Raw genomic sequence first — 23,510 nt, forward strand, 5'->3', positions numbered from 1 at the left:
TTTTGGAATGTAATTGCTAAATTTTAGAGGATCATAACCTTTAAAAAAATGTCCATATATGGTAAATGATGCTTGTGCATTTTATACATAAACATACATTTTAGCAGACTGCATGAAATGAAGAATGATTTTTTTTTTTTTTTTTTTGTCTTTTTAGGGCTGCACCCATGGCATATGGAGGTTCGCAGGCTAGGGGTCAAATCGGAGCTGCAGCTGCCAGCCTACACCACAGCCACAGCAATGGGGGATAAGAAACAGGACTAGACAGATAATTTCATTTCTGAACCTTTGCAGAACCTACACCACAGCTCATGGCAACGCCAGATGCTTAACCCACTAAGCAAGGCCAGGGATTGAACCTGTGTCCTCACAGATACTAGTCTGGTTCATTAACTGCTGAGCCAAGATGGGAACTCCATAATAGTCATTTTGTTAATCTTTTTTTTTTTAATTTCATTTTTTTTTTTTTTGGTCCATGCCCAAGGCATGTGGAAGTTCTTGGGCCAGGGATAGAACTCACCCCACAGCAGTGACCAGAGCCACAGCGATGACAATACCAGATCCTTAACAAGCCAGGCCACTGGGGAACTCCTATCATTTTGTTAAATCTAGAATTAATTTGTGTTTCCAACATTTGTTGGAATTGTTGCAATTTGTAAATTCCATAATAGTTTCATCAGAAAGTGAAAAATAGATACTATGTCCATATTAAAAAAAACTTAAATGTTTTTCCAAAATAGAAATATCAAACACCTTTTTACAGAAGACTACTCAATCTCTCCCTACTTATGTACATATGTATAATGTACATGTAATACCATTGTTTATTTTCAAGTAAAATAGACACATGATATTCAAATTATTATTATTACTACTATAGCTCAAATTACTCAAAAAATGTACTCCATGAAAAGTAAGTCTCCCTTCTACTCCAGGGCCTAACTACCCAAATATCCTCCTTGGAAATACCACTGTTATTTAGGAATTTTTCTAGAGATAATCTATGCATATACAGATATATATATATATGTGTGTGTATGTGTTTATATATATATAGATAGATGTATAGTTCCATATGCATATATACTTATCTTATTCATATAGATATTCCTTATTCTGTTGGATGGCAGCAGAGAATTCCACTGTATCAATTATCATAATTTTAGTTCATCAGTCCTCTGCTGATGAGCAATTAGGTACTTTCCAGTCATTTAGTATTGTAAACAATATTATCACATGAAGGCATTTCTGTGAGGCTAGATTGCTAGATGTAGAAATGCTGTGTCAAAGAGTGAGAAATGGATTTTTTTAATTTAATAAACATTGCTGATTATTCTTTACAGAAATGAACTCTTTATGAATCGAGCTGGAAATATACTCCTCCCTCTCATAGTGCTGCTATCTGTCTTTCTTATTTGAATGCAAAATTAAAAAAAAATTGAATTTATGGATTTTTCTCTTTAACAAGGCATGAGGTTTTTTCGGTCATGCTTGTAAAGGCTTTTCCATTGCATGATAAGTAATTTTGAAAATAAACTGCTATCATGCCTTCTTTCTAGTATGTTTTATATTTTACTTCTAAACATTTGAACTATCTGAAATTTATTTTGTTACAAAGTTTAAAGGGTAAGGAAACAATTTTTTTTGGTAGTTATCCTACAACACCAAATACATTTGTCCTACCATTTTTTGTGTGTGAAACAATCTCTGGTATGTATTCCATATCTATTTCTGGACTTTCTATACCATTTCTGTATATTTTACCCCTGAAAAACACTTTTCCTGATCAAAAACATCAAAGAAAATTTGAATGTGAAGTCTAATATCTCTACTCACATGTGTAGAACAACTAGTAATATTTGTAATGCCCATGATCATAAGACAGGTACAAACAGAATATCCACTGGTAGGAGGTATTAGTCAAGTTAGAACATTGAAGCCTGCTTGATTCCAGACAATGGCCAGAAAGGAAAGCAAAAAGGTAAAGAGATTAAAGAACTAGCTGTCACAGGCTTACTAAATAGATCCGTAATGCCTCTGATTTTATTGGGGTTTTAGGTATTTCATTCTTAAGTCTTAGACTTTGTGACATATTAGAATTATCATGATTAGCTGTTACCATGTACCGGCCCCACCATTCGGATTACTAAAGAACTTTCCATTTCGAAAATTAAACATAGCTGACCCTTGAACAATATGGATTTGAACTGCACAGGCCCACTGCACTTGTCTGCAGACTGTTTTCAATAAATACCTCCTGTGAGACTCTATGATCCATGGTTAGTTGAATCTGAGGATACGAAACCACAGATAGCAGACAAGTTATGTACACTGATTTTCCACATTTGGGAGTCAGGACCCCTGACCTACATGTTGTTCAAAAGTCAACTGTTATTGAAATGGCCTGATTAGTCACCCAGATTTACATATGGTGATTGCTATAACTAACACTGGCAAGTAAGTTGGAAATAGTAATACTTATCAACAACCCTCAGATATTTACAGCTTTCAGTCAGAACTCCTATTGTTCATAATAAATGGCAAGAAAACATTTCAGAATTTGTGACAACACGTATACATTTAGGCATTTATCAGAGTTTTATGGATAAAAGCAAATTCAAAGCCCCACAATAGAGGAATTATTAAGTAAGTTCTGAGGTATTATTTCTCTAAGAAATTTGTAAATATTAACACTGATGTTTTTAAGACCATACAACAGTGAAATCTAGTTTAAAAGGGGGAAATTTAAAAATGTATATAGACCAACACTGTAAAAAGACTCCATGCATACCAAAAAGCAAATGCACAGGAAAATGGAGGCAGATAATTTCTGCTAAGCATTTTTGTATTAAACCACTAATTTGGGGAGCAAATTATATTATATTATAATATATATATACATATATATACATATATTATAATTGAGATATACTAAAATGTTTTCTCTATATAATAGAATATCCCTCTGAATCTCTTACTTCTTTCATTTATTTTCCTTTTTAGAGACACTTCTGTGGCATATGAGAGATCCCAGGCTGGGGTGGAATCAGAGTTGCAGCTGCTGGCCTGCGCCATAGCCACAGCAACACTGTATCTGAGACATCTGTGACCTATGGCTCACCTTGTGGCAATGCCAGATCCTAAACGCACTGAGCTGGGCCAGAGATTGAACCTGCATTCTCAGAGTGACTATGTCAGGTTCTTAACCCGCTGAGCCACAGTGGAAACCCCACAGATCTCTTACTTCTTTGCTAAGGTTTTTTTTCAGAGACTTTCATGACCATCAAACAGCTAGAAAGTGATGAGCTGGTGACAACCAACGGAAAACAGAAAGCCTGAATACTGTAAGCAAGCCATATGAGTCCCAGGATGACAGATTTTTACCTATAAAATATTTTTTTAAAAATTAAAAGAACAAATTAGATGAGCCTCAAGGTTCTTTTTAGCTTGGTTAAATAACATAAGGTAATGCATTCAAAGCATTTGGTACATGTGCAACAAATGTTAGATATATACTTATTACTCTTGGCTCTATTCTCTTTATTTTATCTCTGGCTAAGTCCACATAATATTAAATTAAAGTAGCCCAGTAACTGACAAAAGAGAGAGTTCAAACTCAAAATTCTTCCTCTCCCAACATTTTCACTCTTATCTCATTTCTTTCCAAATTAGTTAGGGCAGGGCTGTAGCGTTGTTAGTTTGGGCCTTGATAGACAAAAGAGTCATGGTTACATTAACTAAACAATATGTGGCTAGGAAAAAAGAACATCATTTGTGTTTCCAAAACAGAAAAATTATGCTAGAAATAAAGGTGAAGAGGAAACTACTCTGTATTATTTATTTTTATATTTGCTCTAGTCTCTAACAGAGATCAGCACCTACTACTCACTAATAAATATTTTACTAAAATCTGATTTGTAACTAGGGGGGCTAGCAGAGCTCCTGGAATATAAGTTATTCTCTAAATGTTAACTATTACTCTTGTAGGTAATGAAAAAGAAGTGAAACTTCTATCTTTCAGCAAAACAGGCTTCTATCCTATATTTGAAATGAACACTACCTCTGTCCCTTCCTGTAAAATAATTCATTTTCCTATTATAATTGAAGTATCTTGGAAAGACTGCATCAGTGCAAATATACTAGCACTTATACAGATGTACATTCAAGATAAAGTCTTCCCATTCTGAATCCTCTTTAAAGTTTATTTTTTTTTCACTCGAAGTAGAATTTGTCCTATCTCAGAGGGGAGAGTGGAGAAAGTTTTATATCATTTCAGAAGTGAAACTAAGCTTTTGAAATGCTTCTTAGCATTACCTTTTAAGTACATGAGTTTCATGAGTCACTCCACTAGTAAGTACTGGTATTTGACATAGTGATGGTCAATAATTTTTCTGTTTTTCAAGTATTGACAGAAAAGTTAAATTACCTCAAGGGGAAAGAGCCCAAAGACGACAAGGAGGCTGTATGTCCCTTTTTTAGCTCCCACCCCCTCCTGAGGTCATCTTCCAAAGGATTATAAAATGACAATGTCAGCCATTGAGAGGAACAGCAATTTCCCCAAGGAGGAAGGGTGGTAATACTACCTGAGATATTTAATTCAAAAGTAGGCCAGGGGAGGAACACACCCAGGATTGAACACTGAATATTTTAGGCCATTTTGAGCCATAAGCCCTTCTGTAGCAATTCCCAAACCTGTCTCCACAACAGAATCACAAAGAGAGCTTGTTAAAAATAAAGATTCCTGAACCTCACCCTGGAGAATTTGACTGAGGAGGTCTAGATTGTGGCCCCAACTTTTGCGTTTGTAAATAGCTGCTACCCAAATGTTTCTAAAGCAATGCCATTCCGTTGGGGTTTATTAATTCTAAAAAGAGCTGGCGAGTAAATGAAGGCTTTACCAAGCTAAAAGGAAAGGATGTGAAAAGCAAGCATTTCAAGATGACCAAGAGAGGTTATTGGCTGGGGAAAGACATGGATGGTTCTAGGGTTGGAAGCCAAAGGCAATCTGGAAACAAAAGCTTGTTAAGAGGCAGCCCCAGAGACAGAAGATACCCAAGGATAGAAGCTTTATTGTCTCATTTCTAAGTAGTGCTTCATCTGAGATACAAGTGATAGAAGAAACTAGACTATTGTGGGGACGACTATTGCCATATAAGTACTGAAAATATTTTTTGATGTATCTTATATGCTTTTCCTCAAGTAGACCAATAAGAAGTCTTTTATATTAAGAATAATAGCTATCCAAAAGTATTATGGTTTTATTGTTGTTTTGGGCTGCCACCCCCCGCCCCCATGTCATACGGAAGTTCCTGAACTAGGGATCAAATCCAAACCAAAGCTGTGAACTATGCCACAGTTGCAGCAATGCTGTATCCTTAATCCACTGAGGCAGGCCAGGGATGGAATTGGCATGTCCACAGAGACAAGTCAGATCATTAACCCACGGCACCACAGCAGGAACTCTTTCAGTGTTACAATTTTTAAAAAGATAAGCAATTATTATTTTGGGGATACAAGTGATAAAAATACCATTGGAAAACACTACATGGCTCTTATAATCAAAATTAAATCAATTACAGTGATTGAGAATAAAGAATCCCCGAATTACTATGAACTTAAAATCTTTCAACTTTTCATATATACACAAACACATCAGTAAGCAACTTTCCATATATAATGGGATTGGAGGATGAGATGCGAGTTAAATGCTATGAAGCCTTGACGCAGTGACGTGTCATTCCAAATAGACGTTTACAAGCACTTTGTGTAGGCCTCAGTCACCATGGAAGCCTGAATGAAACTGGCTCTGTAAGTCTCTGTCTCCACCTTATTGTACTTAATCCCACCATTATCTGGGATCATGGGTGGTCACAACTTTATGCTTTACCCCACTATCTTAAATCATAATTAGAGCCCATGCTTAGCATTCATCATTCCTTGCAGATACAAATTAAATGAGGCTTGAAGAGTGTATGCTTTCTCCATGCTAAATGAGTAATGAGTTTTTATGCATATGCCAGGTAAATTTTTTCTAGATGAGTAGAACAAGAACACACAAGTCAGAGAAAGGATGAAAAAAAAAAAAAAGATTGATTACAGCTTTCTTAGGTAATCAGTACACAATTGTCAAATATATGAATCACCCTGACTGTTGTTTTCTCCTCATTTTTCCTTTTTTTTTTTTTAAAGGAGTTAACAATTAACTAACCTCTCTAAAACTTTTACCCAGACATAGGTTATCCACATTGGAATCCTCAGAATATCCTTAGACTTTTTACACTTTACCAAATCCTCATATTCAATGCCTCATTGCTTTTTTGTCATCCATGTATTTCTAAAAAATCCCTTCTTCCTTTTATCATGGTCTTATTGCAGTTAGGGTCTTAGATAAATTTAAGAGTTCATGTAGTCCAAATCTCTCGTATTACAGAGTCTCAGACGGCTAAAACATAGTTAATGGTAGAATTAGTTAGCTGAGATCCAGACCTTTGAATTCCCGAAAGAGCTCTCTTTGCTCTCTTTCCACCTATTGCCTCTAGGAAAGTGGATGACTTGTAGTTTCTGTCTTTATGTAACACCTATTATCCCAATTCTAATATTCAAAGAATATTTTCCTTAGCGTCATTTACTTCTTTGGAAAAAAAGAAAATAGCAGAACTGAGAGAAAAAAGTCATATAGCCCTGGAAGAGTTGGATCAAAGCCTTCTGTAACTCACACCACATGTCCACAGAAGCAACACATGGACACACATAATAACTTGTTTACCTTTGCATCCTTAATCACTAGAAAATGCCTAGAACTGCCAAGTCCATCATGAACACTGGTTGAATTCAAATTACATCAGTCATTTGACAACTGGTTGTACAATCAGAAGACACGTATCTTCTCACCTATTTCAATAAAGAGTTTACATTTTTCTGTGAATCTGCCACAGGAAAATGAGCAGTAGTTTCCACAAGAGCAAACGCAATATTGTTTCTGAAGGTCATAAATATTGGGCAATCTTTTAAAACGTACTAGTCCATATTTAGCATTGCTTTTAAAATATTTCATTGTTGTTTCTTGTTTTATTGCAGTGAAGATATTTTACAGAACATCTGACAGGAATGTCTCCCAAGGAAGTCTAGCTTCCTGAGTCAAGAGTGGGCACCACCACAGCCTTTCTTCAGTGAATGCATTTATTTCCTCCAAACTCTTGGGAGCCATAAAAGAAGAGACCTCTCCTCTGCTGGAGCCACACCACGTAAATCCTCTCACTCCTTCATTTCCTCAACAAACCTTTGTTGCTAGAGGCTCTCAGTTTTGTCTGTCCTTTCATCCTTGAGGTTGGGAGTGACACAGGGACATTCCAGAAGGTATCTTAAGCTACCCTCTGAAGCCTCAGTCATTGTGAGGAGCCAGCCTGCCTGTGTCTCTCACCCATCCCTCTCTGCCACTCCCAGGGCATTGCCTGAGAGCGTTTCCTCATGGTGACAAATCTCCAAACCAATCTGTTTAGAGAGGCTCTCCCGGCAACCCAGCACCACTGATAACTGAGAGGCACCTGTACTCTGACGATGATAAAAACATCTTGAGTTTTAGTCTTTCAGTGTGAACCTTAATGCATACAACCTTGAGGGGTGGGTGAAGAAGCTGACCTTGGATAGGCCTAAACTTCAGGCAGCATTTCCAGTAAGAGAGGCAGGGGAGGAAAAGCAGATCATATCATGTGTAATGAATGCTATGTAAACACGAAATCATGACTGAAAGGAGAAATTATGAGAATTAATTAATGCTGTAAATCTGGGAGTACCACAGTATTTACAGGACACACAATGATGATCTCACTTTATATATAGCAGTTCTTTGCATTTTTCCAAACGCCTCAAAATATTTCCATATATGACATTGTCACGCCACCATAACTCATATGAAAGAGAGTTAAATGTGACTTTATCTTTATTTTAGAGAAGCTGAAACAAAGGGACATCCGGGTACGTGCCTCCAAGCATTACCCTATCATTAGTGTTGTAGGCAGAGAATAAAACTTACTTTCTGGCTCTCATATCAGTATCTCAACTTGAACTGCATACACACTTTGCTTTTCAAAAACCAGATTTTAGTTGTTTGTTTCTCTCTTCGTTCCCCTCTCATCTCCCTTCCCCTGCCCTCCCTCTTTCCTTCCCCCAGGCTTCCTTCCTCTCTTTTGTGTTTTCTTTTTAAAATACCAAAAAGTAGATGGCTTTTTGTCTCATCTACAATTAGAAGCTCAACACAAAGTCCTTCGTAATTTAAATTTTTAAGATTTTAATTTGTACTTCAATAGAAGATTTTATAGCTTATTTAGGAAAATTCATTCAATTAATACTCAATGGTCCTAACAATGCATCTAATACATATTAAGTACTCTAGTGGAGACAACAGAAGTGCGATTTAAGATGGGTGCAGTCTCCAAGGGCTTACTGAGGAAGCAAGACATACAGCCATACAAGAGTAGAGTGATGCTCATAATAAAAATGACATGACTGGAGTTCCCGTCGTGGCGCAGTGGTGAACCAATCCGACTGGGAACCATGAGGTTGCAGGTTCGATCCCTGGCCTTGCTCAGTGGGTTAAGGATCTGGTGTTGCCGTGAGCTGTGGTGTAGGTTGCAGACTCGGCTCGGATCCCAAGATGCTGTGGCTCTGGCATAGACCAGCGGCTACAGCTCCGATTCGACCCCTAGCCTGGGAACCTCCATATGCCACAGGAGCGGCCCAAGAAATGGCAAAAAGACCAAAAAAAAAAAAAAAAAGTGAATAAATAAATAAAATAATAATAATACTAATAATAACATGACAGAATTTTAAATAAAGCCTATATTGAAGGAAAAATCAGTTAGGAAAGGAGCCTAACATTTTTGAGAATCTATATTTAGCTAAGAATTTTGCAATCATCTCATTTCAATTTCGCAAGGCTGAGACAGACAGATATTATCATTTCAACCATATAGACTAAAAAAACAAAACAAAACTGACGCGAATAGAGGATAGGGAAATTTCTCATGATAACAAAGTAAGATTTGAAACTCAGCGTGTGGTGTCCAAGATCTTATTTCGAACCACAAAGGACTTGGAAAGCTGTAGGTAGACAGCAAAAGCATAAGCAAAAGAATATAAAGATTAAAGAATGAGCAAGAGAGCTGAGTAGTCTAGTCTGGCTAAAGGAAATGGACTTGGGAAAAGTGATAAACAAATCTTGCATTTGCTTCTATTTAATTTAAATGAGTCAATAAATTGACAATAACGTGATCGAACTTTTTTGACACTCTAATTTTAGAAGGACACTGAATAGACACTATTGCAAAAGTGCAGGTAGGAGGGAAGGAGGTTCTCAAGGGTGGCTGCCATTGGGACTATGGAGAGAAAGACAGGGAAGATACTTAGCAATATTAACTACAGAAAAGTGTTTGAAATTTGGGGTTATGATTGAGGAAGGAGATAAAAGCATATAAAATCGACTGGAACGTAATGGAATCAAGAATAGATAAAAAAATTAAAGATTCCGATTTGCTGATTTTGAGGTACTGCTAGACATGAAAAATTAGTTGCCTTAACTAGGAGAAAATTCGCAGAGTAGTTGCCTTGAGATACGTGTCCCTTCCTTGTGACTTTAAGAAGAGCTTCGACTGGTTATACTGATAAAAGCTAAGTGAGGGAAAGAAGAAAGAGTGCATTGGAATACGGACTGTGAGGGCGAGCAATTGGGAATTTGCTCAGTCAAGTAAAGACCTGAAAGCAGTAGATTAGAGGAGGTGATAAAAAGAGAAACATTTCAGAGTTTAAGACTGAGCCATGGAAATTAAAGTCCAAAGACACTGGGGACGAAAGAGTCAGAAGAGTAAAGATCACCAAATCTAGTGCTTACAGGCACGTGGGGCTATCATGCTAGAAAATTTGCATAAGGCTTAGAGTCTAGTCTACACAGACCACTGAGTAGAAGCTACTAAAAGAAACTATGCTAAACATTCAAGGAAAATAGTTTCTGATATTTTTACACAAATGTTTGTTAAGACATGTTCATTGAAACACTTGTTGGGTCCTTTAAGTGAAAGGAGTGGAGGAGTTCCATGGCTGAAATTTTGGGAAATATTGTATCTTTCTATTATTATAATTTTATTATAATATGGGGAAATATTTTGAATTTCTATTATTGTACATTTGTAATGTATATTAGCATATTAAAAGATATGAGAAAGTGTTAAGAATAAAAATACGCAATAACAAACAATGATAGTAACCGACAACCTGCTTCACTTAAGACAACTGAATGTGTCCAAAATCACTTGGTTACCGAACTCCTTTTTTTTCTGTGACACTTATTAAAGAGCCACTAAAGAAGCTGTTTGTTTGTTTGTTTTGTCTTTTGTCTTTTTAGGGCTGCACCTGTGGCACATGGAGGTTCCCAGTCTAGGGGTGTAATCAGAGCTACAGCTGCCGGCCTATTGCAGAACCACAGCAACGCCAGATCCGAGCCTCGTCTGCAGCCTACACCACAGCTCACGACAACGCCTGATCCTTAACCGACTGAGCGAGGCCAGGGATCAAACCCGCCACCTCATGGTTCCTAGTCGGATTCATTTCCGCTGCGCCACTACGGGAACTCTCTATTATGTTCGATTTTATGTAAATGGAAGCATACATTTATATACTGGAATTAAAAGAATCGGCAAATACTCATTTTCTAAAATACTATGAGAGGATTATTAACAGTCTGGTGCTTGCTTCAAACTGTTCATAGGTGCAGAGGAACAGGAGGTACCACAGTAACAAGAATTCAAACGGGTCCATCAGCCATATATCACATTCTTGAAGCAACTGCATCAACATACATGCACATAAAATATATGATGCAAATACATGTATATTGATGTATGTAACTGTAACATAGGGAAAAGAATCTAGAACATCTGTCAGAATAGATATTTTCTGAATATAGAACATTTTTCACTTAAGAAATCTGCCATTTCATTTGTAACTTAGATATTCTATGTAGAAATTCCTTTTTTAATATTCTAAGTTTTGTTTTGTTTTCTTTTGCAGAGAATGTATGATAGATACATCTGCAATTAAAAAAAGAAATATCAGCTTGACCAGATATTCCACTGCTCACAAGAGAAGTTCAGTTTTGGCTGGCTATAAAAGGCTGATTTATGTTCTCAAAGAAAATTACAGACAACCGAAACCCAAATGTAAGCCTGTATCAACTCAGGTCCACACCTACGTCGAGAGGTAATCTGGGTGGTGTTACATATTATTATGTTGTCTCAAGTTTGGACATATGCCGAAAAATATGATTATAAATGAACCTGAAGCAGATCACATCTCACAGGCAAAGGTTGTTCAATGGGTTTTAAAAACCGTGGGGGAGACAAATACTCTTTTCATGTGAACAATCACCCAAACGTAGGTTAACATTTCTTAAAAGAAGAATTGGAACTCAGGTATCCTGCGAGATCGAGCAGGGTAAAGTTACTGCAGTGAAGCCATTTTTCACGTAAGAAATCTGCAATTTCATGTGGCTCAAACCAACACTTGAACATGCACTTATTCAGGACCTTAATCATTTGCAGTAGAATGTAAATCGAGGGCTAGTTGCTGTGCGGAAAGTAACCTGAGAAAAGAAGGCAAGGACTTTTTGTAGTTTAAGACTAAAATTCTGTTGTTTTCCTTCTCTTCTTTCCTTATATCTGATGTTAGGGACTTCCAAGGGCAAATAATTATTAGTTTGATTGGCATTATATTTAGAACACATAATTAAGCTGCAGGTTGTAGTTCTACATGGAGATATATTTTACGAAGGGAGCGAGGGTGGGGATGGGACACAGTAGTTTTCTTTCAGGAATCTTAATGAGATAACGGGTAGAGGCCAGGAAACAGTAAATATTTAATTACATGGAGATGTAACTCACCAATAGTGGAAAAGGGCGCAGTAACTGCTTTCTCTCTAGGTTGAAACTCTCTTAAAACAGTAAGATTCTCTCTGTTTTCAATCCTCATCTGTTGAAAACTGGACATATTTATTTGATCCCATGATTCTCTTCCTAGTGAAGATACCGACTGCCTACTTTTTTCATGAAGGTTTCAAGGCAGAAATTCTAGGTGAATGATGCGCTTTTGTGGCTTCTAAATGAACCTTTGCTACATCCAACTATTTGTCCTTAAAAAAAAAAAAAAAAAAGACTGTTCTTGAGTTTCTTGTTTTTACAAATGATCTACTAATGTGTTATAGTACAAATGTGCTCAGGTGATTTTGTTGAAGTAGAATCATAACGCCTAAAGCCTTGGGGGTCTTTGTGGTGTGTCTGTTTGCTTTAGTCATTGTTTTGTTTTATCTGGTTGCATACAAGTTCTTAATTACATAAAGTAAAGGAAGAAATATTGATATACCACTGTGAGAGGAAAAAATAATCTAGTAAATCAAAAGAAAACAGTGGTGAGTCAAAAAGAAAAAAATTGGTCATAAAATTAGGTGAGAGATTATATGGGCGAAGAATAATCTCAGAGATACGCCAAAAACAAAAACAGACTGAACAATCAAAAAGTCTCTGGAAGAGAGAGGAAATGGAAAGATCCACAGAAAGTAACTTTTCTTAGAAACAATAGGACTCAAAGCATAATAAGTAACTCAGAGTATATTTAACCTTTACCTATATGATGGAATAATTTCTTTAATGTCTTCTTTATACTAAAAAAATGAAAAAGCTTTTAAGACGTTTTGATTATTCTGGAAGTTCTTATAGTGGTACAGTGGAAACGAATCTGAGTAGGAACCATGAGGTTGCGGGTTCAATCTCTGGCCTTGCTCAGAGGGTTAAGGATCTGGCATTGCCATGAGCTGTCATAGACACGGCTTGAATCCTGTATTGCTGTGGCTGTGGCATGAGCCAGCTGCTGTAACTGTGATTCAACCCCTAGCCTGGGAACCTCCATGTGCTGTGGGTGTGGCCCTAAAAAAACAAACCAAAAAAATTAAAAAAAAAAAAAGCAGTTTTGATTATTCTTAGATCTCAGTGATGATGCCTGGGTGATAAAGAAATTATACTTTTTTTTGTCTTTTTGCCATTTCTTGGGCCACTCCCGCAGCATATGGAGGTTCCCAGGTTAGGGATCAAATTGGAGCTATTGTTGCCAGCCTACACCACAGCCACAGCAACACGGGATCCAAGCTGTGTCTGCAACCTACACCACAGCTCACAGCAACGCCGGATCCTTAACCCACTGAGCAAGGCCAGGGATCGAACCCACAACCTCAAGGTTCCTACTCGGATTCGTTAACCACTGAGCCACGAAGGGAACTCCCAAGAAACTATAATTTTCAAATGATAACTTGCTCTACCGCCAAGAGAAGAATACACATCTCTAGGAAATATCAGAAAAAAATATTTATAAAGTTCTATGCACAGATAAATTTATGCAAAATTACCTAATCTGATTAGCCATCTAATTTGCTGCATAACAAATTATCTCAAAACTTAGCAGCCTAAAAAATAAAAAGTTTATTATTTCACAGTTTCTGTGGGTTGGCAGCCTAGAAACAGTGAGCTAGGTCCTCTCTGTGAGAAGCTCACAAAAGATTGAAATGAAGTAGGTCTCATCTGAAAGCTCATATTGAGAAGGAGATGCTCTCAAGCATGAACCTGGAAAAAATGCAAGTCATATTCATCTTAAAAATCACACATCTAACTCCATCTATAGAATCTGTTGAAATTATTTAGAGTAAAACCCACAGCTTTGAAATGAAAATGATGAGTGATGATGCTTAGAAACAATTATTTGAGAATAATTATAATATTCTAATATATAATATAAAGAATATTAAAATATTCTTAAATGCCTCAGTATAGATTTTGGATGTTGCTATTCCATTAATTCATTCTTCCTTTATTTATTCTTTCATTAAGTTAATATTTTTGAACCTCCACTTTTTTTCTGAGGATATGTCCATGAATGAAATGAGTCCCTGCCCTTTACTCAGCTTTTATTGTAACTGAAGATAGAAAATAAAAATTCAGCATATTAGTTGGTGATAGTTACTATGAGAAAGCAAATCATGTTACAGAAACATATGGCTAATTTTATGTACAATGGTCAGTCCAGCTTTTTCTGAACAGGTGACACTCCTGCAGATGCTTGAAGGTAGGAAATAAGCAAGGCATATATATATGACAAGGTGTAGAATACTTCCGAAAGGAGAGAAGGGTATCACCTGAACTGTGTGCTTGCATGATGTGTCCACAGAGCAGAAAGGAAGGGAGCAGAGTCGGAAGCATGATGAGGAAGATTCCATAAGGGGAGATCTGAGAGGAAACTGCTGGATCGTGTGGCCCTAGTAAATCATCACACAGGCTACCATTTCACGGAGGAAGCTGGAGAGACATAGGAGGGAAAAATCAAAGCTGCGGATATTGCATGCAGAACATAACGCTGGAGAAGGGATAGACAAGACAGGAAAAATCTACTGAAACAATTCAGGTAGGAAATGTTGGCTTGAATGGAAGTGACAACAAGGGAGGTGGTGAGGAGTGACCAGATGTGGGGTTGCTTCAGCTTTCTACTGAAAAATTAGATGTGGTGTGTAAGTAAAACAAAGGAGTTGTATATTTCCGTGGATACTCAGTTAAACAGATAGAATGAATCCCTAATGTTACTGATACAATTTTCTTATACACTGCTTATAATAGGTTTCTTAAAGGAAGTAATATTTTTTACTGAAAAAACATAGAATTTTGTCTTTTTAAATTTCACACCCTCTTTATCCAATTTAGAATTCTTTATGACTTTAACACTAAAATATTTATGAGGATTTCTGAAATCTTTCATTTCTCACTAAGTACTCCATGAGAAGCCTATTTCGGAGAAACTTTTTAAGGCAGATTCACATCAACTTTCACTGTTTATGTCTAATAAAGAAAAAAAAAGGCTTAAAAAAGTTTTAATGGATGATGCTCACAGTATATACTTAGGGCAAATGTCAAAAGCTTAAGAATCAATTACGTGTCCTGGAGAGTCCTATTGACAGACTCACTTTCTTCTTTACTATGGATTTACTCTCTGCTGGACAAACAAACACATAAAAAAGAAAGAAATCTATTTTTTATAGTGACTATAATTTTAATTCCTAGGAAACACTGTTAAAAGCAGAAACAATAAATTTAAATAAAGGAGGATTTTTCCTTGGAAAGCAATGACAATAATAAAGTTGACTAATGTTATCTAATTTAACTCATTGTATTACTTTTGCTTAGATATTTATTCTTAGCAAATGCTTTAAAACCTTTTTTTTTTTTTTTTTTTTTTTTTGCTTTTTAGGGCTGCACCCACAGCATATCAAAGTTCCCAGGCTAGGGGTCCAATCAGAGCTACTGCTGCCAGCCTATACCATGGCCACAGCAATGCAGGATCTGAGCCGCTTATCTGTGTTCTACACCACAGCTCAGGGCAACGCAGGATCCTTAACCCACTGAGTGAGGCCAGGGATTGAACCTGCAACCTCATGGTTCCCAGTCAAATTCATTTCTGCTGCGTGGAGCCTAAATCTTTCATCAGCAAAATGATAACTTTGGGCACTAGGACTACTGTGGTCAAATATTATAATTTATAATTTTATTATGAAAACAGTTGAAAATTGATTTATAAAAATTATTTCAACATTCATAATTGTATATGATCTTAAATTTGCTTGATTTTCAAAGCTTTGCTAAATAAGTAATCTGTTAACAGCGTTATTTAACAATTACGTATTATTTATTTTGCTAGTATTTGCATAGTCATATATGTAACACCACTCTCTCCTCTCATCCCTTAAATTTTCAGTCTTATTTGGGGAGTAAAATACCCAAATATAAATCAATAGAAAATGAGACTGTCAGAGCACTGACAGCACGTGGTCCAGGTTGCGTATTTTTATAGTTAGCACTCTGAGGTTGTGAGTGACCGAAACCCAACAAAGTTGCTGATACAAAAAAGGAGCTATGATGTAAAGATAATAAGATTCTTTCCCAATTTAAGGAGGTTCTATAGCAACCATGGTATATCTGGAAATTTCAGGGTTTCGAAGAGGAATTCAGCTCTGCCAATACTATTTTTCTACATATCCTTTCTCTAGTCCTACCTCTCTTTCCTCTGTATTTAAGATTATTTCATTATGTTTAATGATCCCATGTTTCCTGTTCCATGTGCCTGGGAGAACAGAGTTTTCTTGTTAGTGCCATCAGAAAAACTTCAGAAAGAGACTCTGATCAGACAGGCTAAATCCATGCTAGATCAGTAACTTGTCCCTGGAGTGAGGATATTGTGCCTAGCCAAGCTGGGGCCATCTGCCCTCCTACTTTTGTGAGAGACAAGACAAGGAGTCTGAAGTTTTCCAGTGGCCAACCCAGAATATGGAAATTCAGAGCACGAACTATTTGATTCTCATCTTAAGGAGGAAAGGGGAGGAGGAAGAAAAAGGCATCAAAGGCATGGAAACATGAGCACATATTAACACGCGTCGAGTACAGCAAACAGTTGTGCAGGGCTACAGGTGAAGGATGTGGGGGGCGCTGCTAGGGGACAGTGAGAAATAGGGCTCAAAATGTGGGTAGGGTCTCAACACAGAGGGCCTTTATATTTAATGCTAAGGTTTTGAAATTCTCTGTCTTTGTTGGAAGATTATTGCGAATGGAGGCCAAGAGACAATCCAGGCAAATCTGGGAAGAGCTTGAAGTGAGGCAGAGACGTGGAAGAAGAGCAGCTAGAAAGGAGACAAAGAGGAATATTGCGGTATAATAATTGGACATTTTGCAAAGAAATAGGGGCAAGAGAGAAGGTAAATTCTAGGATGGAGCACCAGATTGCTATTCCCATTAACAGAATGGTACCAGTAATACCTTAGAGAGAATATCAGAGGAACACTCAAAACTGACTTAGGAAAACACACTTTTTGATGACTTCGAAATATAAAATTTTCTTAGGCATCTGGATTACAAGTCTTGCCTTTGATTTCAACTTGGAGAGCATGGGCAGTTGTCATGCTAAAAGCTCTCATTTTTCTTTCTTTCTTTTTTCTTTCTTTTTTTTTTTTTGGCTGCCTCAAAGCACATGTGATTTTGAAGAGACAGCAGCTTTGATGGCTTGAAGTGAGATCTTAATTCTCTGCTCAGGAAATTAACCTGGGCAGCCTGGATGAAAACCAGGAATCCTAGCCACTAGACCAGGCAGAGAATAAAGCTGTCATTTTTCTATAGTTCACCCATATTTCATTATTTTTACTTAATTTATCCTTGATGGGTTTGATGTAAGTGAGATTCCAAATGGAAATATTTCAGTCTCTGAGTTTTCCTAGATACCTGACTGGTTGATTCCGGCATGGGATTAACTGTTATGATTACCTGTGTTACCTAAGAAAGATCAAGTAATCATTTTTAAATTGAGTCATTTTATCTGTAAAATGATAACTAGAATTACCTTCGAAATTTGAACATTTTCTTAGTCATTTCTTGGAGACAGGTGGAAAACAAAATTACACTGAAAGTGGACCCCTGGTATTCGGCTCTAAGAAAAGACTGGGGAAGAGAAAAAAAGGGCCAGAATATAAAATTCTGAGCCTTACTTCCTTACTCCTGAAGGCTGAAATTTAATGGGAGTTATCCCGCGCCTTACTGAGTCCAGGTCCCCAGGATCCTTAAATTAGTCATTAGTCACCCAAAGTCTATGTCCCTCCCAGACTTATGCCTTAAACTGTATTTAAAGGCTTTGTCCCACAGAAAGACACTCTTGGCACCTCAGCAGGGGTGGGGTAAACAAGAGTATAAACTCCCATTTACACGGGTGGCACAAAGACCCGGGCACTGTTTTCAAGTTTTTTGCACTTGAAAACCATGTAAAACCAACCATGTAACAATCACAGAAGTGCTGTGAAATAGGTGTTTATTTCTTAGTTCTTTCATTTGAAAAGTTAAGTACACTAAGGTAGATATTTTAAGTGATGTGTCCGACCTAAAGGCAATAAGTGGGGGAGTTAGGCATGAACCCAAGTAGCTGTATCTAGAAGGACTATGTTTAATTCCTAGGGAATGCGACCTCTCAGACAGGCCAGAGACTTTAATATCACTGTGTTTCCACAGGAGTGGGAAGGCTGTGGGCTAAGGTGTCCAGCAGCTTTGAAACACTGCAAACTTTATTTTAGCAAGAGGCAGTTAATATTACCTGTTGTATTTATTTCTAGAGCTCAGCCAGGGAAGAAGTGACATTAAATTTACTTTTAGAAGAAATGGACTATTTGGTCTCAAGCTTCCTACTTCCGATAGTTTGGGCTGTACATTTTCAGTTTAATCCAAGGGTAGACAGTTGGAATTCAGTAATCTTAGTTATTGTAATTGCGGAAATGGCTTCTTATGCATTATAGGTACAATGCCACTATGTATTATATCAATATTTGTTTAAAATATGTATTGACAGGAGTTCCCATTGTGGCACAGCGGAAACAAATCCGACTAGGAACCCTGAGGTTGTGGGTTCGATCCCTGGCCTCCCTCAGTGGATTGGGGATCCGGCGTTGCCATGAGCTGTGGTGTAGGTCGCAGACGCAGCTCAGATCTGGCATTGCTGTGGCTCTGGCGTAGGCCGGCAGGTGTAACCTGATTAGACCCTTAGCCTGGGAACCTCCATATGCTTCAGGTACAGCCCTAAAAAGCAAAAAAAAAAAAAAAAAAAAAAAAAAGAAAAGAAAATAATAATACTAAAATAAAATATGTATTGACAATGAAATATTGATAAAGTGAAACATTTGTGCTTCCCAGCTTACTGCAGTGTTGTGGGACAAATGAAGCAACTGATATATTTTAATATTTTTGTTATTGTCATGAGAGATATTCTCTATTATGGTGACTGAGTTTATTATTTATACAAACATTCTGTCTTCAAAACCAAAGATATAGTGGGTCCAATGAAAACACATGTGTATAAACAGGTACCTCTCAGTTTCTTTGTTTTTCCCTCCATGTTATTTTTGTGGGGTGGCTGGGAACCTTTAAATGTTGGTTAAACCCATTTTGTCACCATGTTAAGGCATTTAAATACCCAACAGATTGGACATATTTTAATTACATTGTTCAATAAAGCAATCCGTTGTTTTGCATGAAGCTGATATACTGAATTAATTATTTATAATGCTAACTATGACACAAGAAGGTCCACTGTAAATCAGGTGAGCATATAATAGGATGTGCAGGGCTGCACTGATGTGTTATTAGAAAATGAATCTCCAAAATGACTGTTAATCAGCTCTCATACATTTTTCAGGCCCCTATTACATGGTTTTCAGTGGATAGAATTACTGATGCTATTTTCCACGTAATTTATTTAAGGTAACATAGATTTCAAATGATTTAGCCTACATTAAGACATATTCATTAGTACTTTTAACTATTTTATTAAATTATAATATTATATTCATAGACTAAGCAAGCCCTTCCTACTTATCATCCAATTATAGATAACTTTGGAATGCAGAGCAAAGCTATCGGGTTAATATTAATTAATTAATAATTAATTTTGTGCTTTTTTAGGGCCACACCCATGACATATGGAAGTTCCCAGGCTAGGGGTTGAATCAGAGCTGCAGCTGCCAGCCTACACCACAGCCAACAGCAACGTGGGATCCAAGCAGAGTGTGCAACCTACCCCACAGTTCCTGGCAACACCAGAACCTTAACCCACTGAGTGAGGCCAGGGTTTGAGTTCACATCCTTGTGGATACTAGATGGATTCATTTCTGTTGCACCATGACGGGAACTCCCATAAGGTTAATATTTTTAAAAAAAAATGTTGCGGTGCGTGAAGGAGTGTTAGGTGTGTTTTGGGGGGGTTGGTGTGGTTTGGTTTGGGGTTTTGATTAGGTTAAGTAAAACTCTCTTAATTAATTTTTGTTAAAATACAGTTGGTTTATACTGTTCTGCCAATTTCTGCTGTAAAGCCAAGTGACTCTGTTATACATATATGCACATTCTCTTTCTTACAGTATCTTCTTCACGGCCTATCCCAGGAGACTACATAGAGATCTTGCTGTTTATCCTTTCTAAATGGAATCATTTGCATCTACTAACCCTAAATTCCCAGTTCACCCCGGTCCCTCACACCTCCCCCACAAACGACGTATTCAAAAAGGAATCCAAAAAGCTAGATCTTGCAAATAAATAAGGAGATGCATTCATCTAGTTCTAATGATAGGCAGAACAGAGAGACAAAGTTACCTCATCATAAATGAGGAAAAACGAGGCTGTCCTCCATCAACTAGCACAGAACTGCAATGGAGCTAGAGAGACTGTCGGTTTCCACCGAGAAGGCCATTGGCTTCCGCAGCTCTTTCTTCCCATCCTACTCACACAGGACCTTAATCCCTAACTCTTCCTCCTCCTAAGTCTTGACAAAGCCAAACGGATCATCAAATACCTCCTTATCTGCAGAGCAATCGCTCCCTCTTCCCACAACTGATTTTGAACAACTCTTTCCAAAATTAGCTCAATTGGGTATAACCTCTCTTGCTAAAGCTCTGTTAAATTCTTCCTTCGTTTCTTTGTGACCATGTTCATCGTGAACAGTTTTGTTCCCAGCATTTTTGAATAAAGTATTAGGCTAGTGGTGCTCGGTGGTTCTTCCACAAAATGACAGAAAATTGAGCAATGTGTACACCTCACAGTGTGGTAAGAACCAAGGTGACTTTCCGTTTCTATTGATAATTTGGGATTTAATGAGGAACAAGGACTACTGTAGTGTAAGAGGAGTCATTGTTTCTTCATCAAAAAGTAATTTATAAATGTTCACTGAGTTGAAAGCACCCATTCTTGTTGCTTTGAGACATGGTTGCCCTCAAAAGGCAGGCTAAGGATAGTACAGAAATTTAAAATCAATTCATCAATCCGGTGAAAAATGCATCAATAGCTAGACCTGCTTTGTTTTCAGTTTCATTCAAAATTTTAAGACAAAAACAAAAAGCACGAATTGGGTCTGAATTTCTGAAAATTTTTATTCACCTTGGGTACTTGAAAAACATCTCTAAATCTAGGTGTTTTCATTTGGAATCATTATAATTGTAATGCATTGAATTCAAGGTAGAAAACTAAGTCTGCAAAACCGTGTGAATTAGGTTCCTCAGCAACAAGTGACAAAAACCTATTCAAACTCCCTAAAACAAATGTCATGATATCTGTGAAGAAACGCTTGCTTTGTAAGCTGAAAATTGTTATGTGTATCTATCATCTGTTCCCATATGAATTGGAAAAAAGACTTAAACTTCTGCTTACTTCTGTGGGGAAGCTCAAAAGAATGGGAAGGAATTCATATGAATCCCAACTATTCCCAGATTTAGGAGAAGGTGTGTATGATTTAGGTTCTCATTCTAGGATTTCTGACCGACTCATTGTCCTGTCCACAGTGACGGGTTTCAAAGAAAAGCACATAATTTCAACTAGACTGGGACATTCTTCGTTAGGAGTGTTAAAAGTTCCTCTCTCGCTTCTGGATTCACTGTACAGCAAGTATAACTAAGTGGGCTAGCATTGCCCATTTCGCCCGTCACATGGAGGAAGTCTGACCATATTAACGGAGCGTATGGCCAAGACAGAGAGAGAAGCTGGGTGAGCGGGTGGAAAGACTTCTAAGGACAGTATGTGAGCCCAGGATCCACTCGTATTCCTCTGTCACCTCCACACCTGCCCTTCTCAGCTAGTGCCCAACTGGCCTTTTAAAAATATTTCTCTACCTTGAGTTAAGTTTCTGCCAAGTGAATGTTTAATGCATATGAGGCTGAATTGACTTAATTCTCCACTTTTAGTTTGATTCTATATGATTCTTAAGAAGAACATTTGATAATATTAATCATACTAATACCAGTAAGACAAGTGTCTTTCAAGGTGGGTAGAGATCAAAGTGAATGGAACCAGAGAGATACAGAGAAAGATTTACACAAGAATTCGAATCAAAATAAGATCATTTTATACACACACACACACACACACACACACACACACACAGCTAGTATATGCCTATATAACTTCCTTGTCTGCTCATAAAATATCTCTTTCAGTCTTAGCTCTTTCCAAAGCTTTTTACTAACATTGCCGCGAACCCATGTGGACCTTCTAAGGAGAATAACCTTCAATGATTGAGAATGTGGGATTATTTTGGAAGGGATGGTGACTGCATTTTTCACAATATGTGAAAACCTCTGTGTCTTGACATATATGTCTTCCCAAAATTTGTATCCTTAGTTGAGAACTGTTGTTTTTTTTTTAAGGCTATTACATGGCATATCATACTTATTTAGATTGACTTGCAAAATACAAACTTTTAACGAGAGTGTGTGTATTGTGTGTCATTTATCAATGACCTACGGGACTGTTGTTTTTGGAGGGCTAACTGAATAGTTCATCCCATTTGAAAGTATGCAATGTGCCTTGAGGATTCCATAGAACTGTCACAAACAAAAGCAGTAACAAAATTATTTCTTCACTACTAACATACTGTGTTGATTTAAGGAGAGCTGACTCTATGTCTGCATTAAGGGCACCTTGCAAAACCAGGCTGTGTGGAGGTTGCCTAACAATGTAGCTTGTCTTTGTGGAATTTTATAGGGCATCATTCTGTATTGTTCTGTGAGAGTTGACTCAGTTGTGGCTTTCTACTTTCTTATAAACAAATCAATATTTTCTGTTGTGATGATCTCAGCAACGCGTGATCTGTCTCCTATAGAACACAGCAAATCATTTATATGACTCACTTTGTTCTAGAGCTATTCCACAACCACTTTTCTCATCTTACCCTTCAAAAATGCCTTGACACTTCCTCTAGAGAAGGATGAGTAAAATGACTTTAACATAACCAAGAATTTTCCAGTAGAAACTAGTTACTGATATTGAAAAAATGTTTTAAATGTTGTTTTACTAAGAAGGATTCTACTCCAGATCCTCAGACTCCCAATTCATGTTTTGTTTTGTTTTGTTTTTGTTTAAAAAGATTGGTTTTTTTGGCTTCACCAGTGGCATGTAGAAATTCCTGGATCAGGGACTGAACCCGTGCCACAGCAGTGACAGCACCAGGTCCTTAACCCACTGAGCCATCAGGGAACTCCTGTTTTTTTTTAAACTTTGAATGAAATTGAAAACTAGGCTGGTCCAGATTTTGACTGATTTCATCAAGTCTCTCTCTTTCCCCTCCTTCCTTCCTTTCGCCCACTTTCACTCCTTTCATTTTCTTTCTTTCCTGTTTTTTTTTTTTTTTTTTTTTTTTTTTGTATTTTTAGGGTTGTACCCGCAGCTTATGGAGATTCCCAGATTAGGGGTCCAATCAGAGCTGTGGCTGCTGGCCTACACCACAGCCACAGCAATGCCAGATCCCAGCTGCGTCTGCGACCTACACCACAGCTCACGGCAATGCTGGATCCTTAACTCGCTGTGGGAGACCAGGGATCGGACCTGCATCCTCAGGGATACCAGTCAGGTTCGTTTCTGCTG

The sequence above is a fragment of the Sus scrofa genome, chromosome 5 (assembly GCF_054392235.1).
Source record: "Sus scrofa isolate SSC_HxYL_T2T_F1_AM1 chromosome 5, Sscrofa_HxYL_maternal_Yorkshire_Landrace_v2.0, whole genome shotgun sequence".
In the NCBI taxonomy this organism is placed as follows: Eukaryota; Metazoa; Chordata; class Mammalia; order Artiodactyla; family Suidae; genus Sus; species Sus scrofa.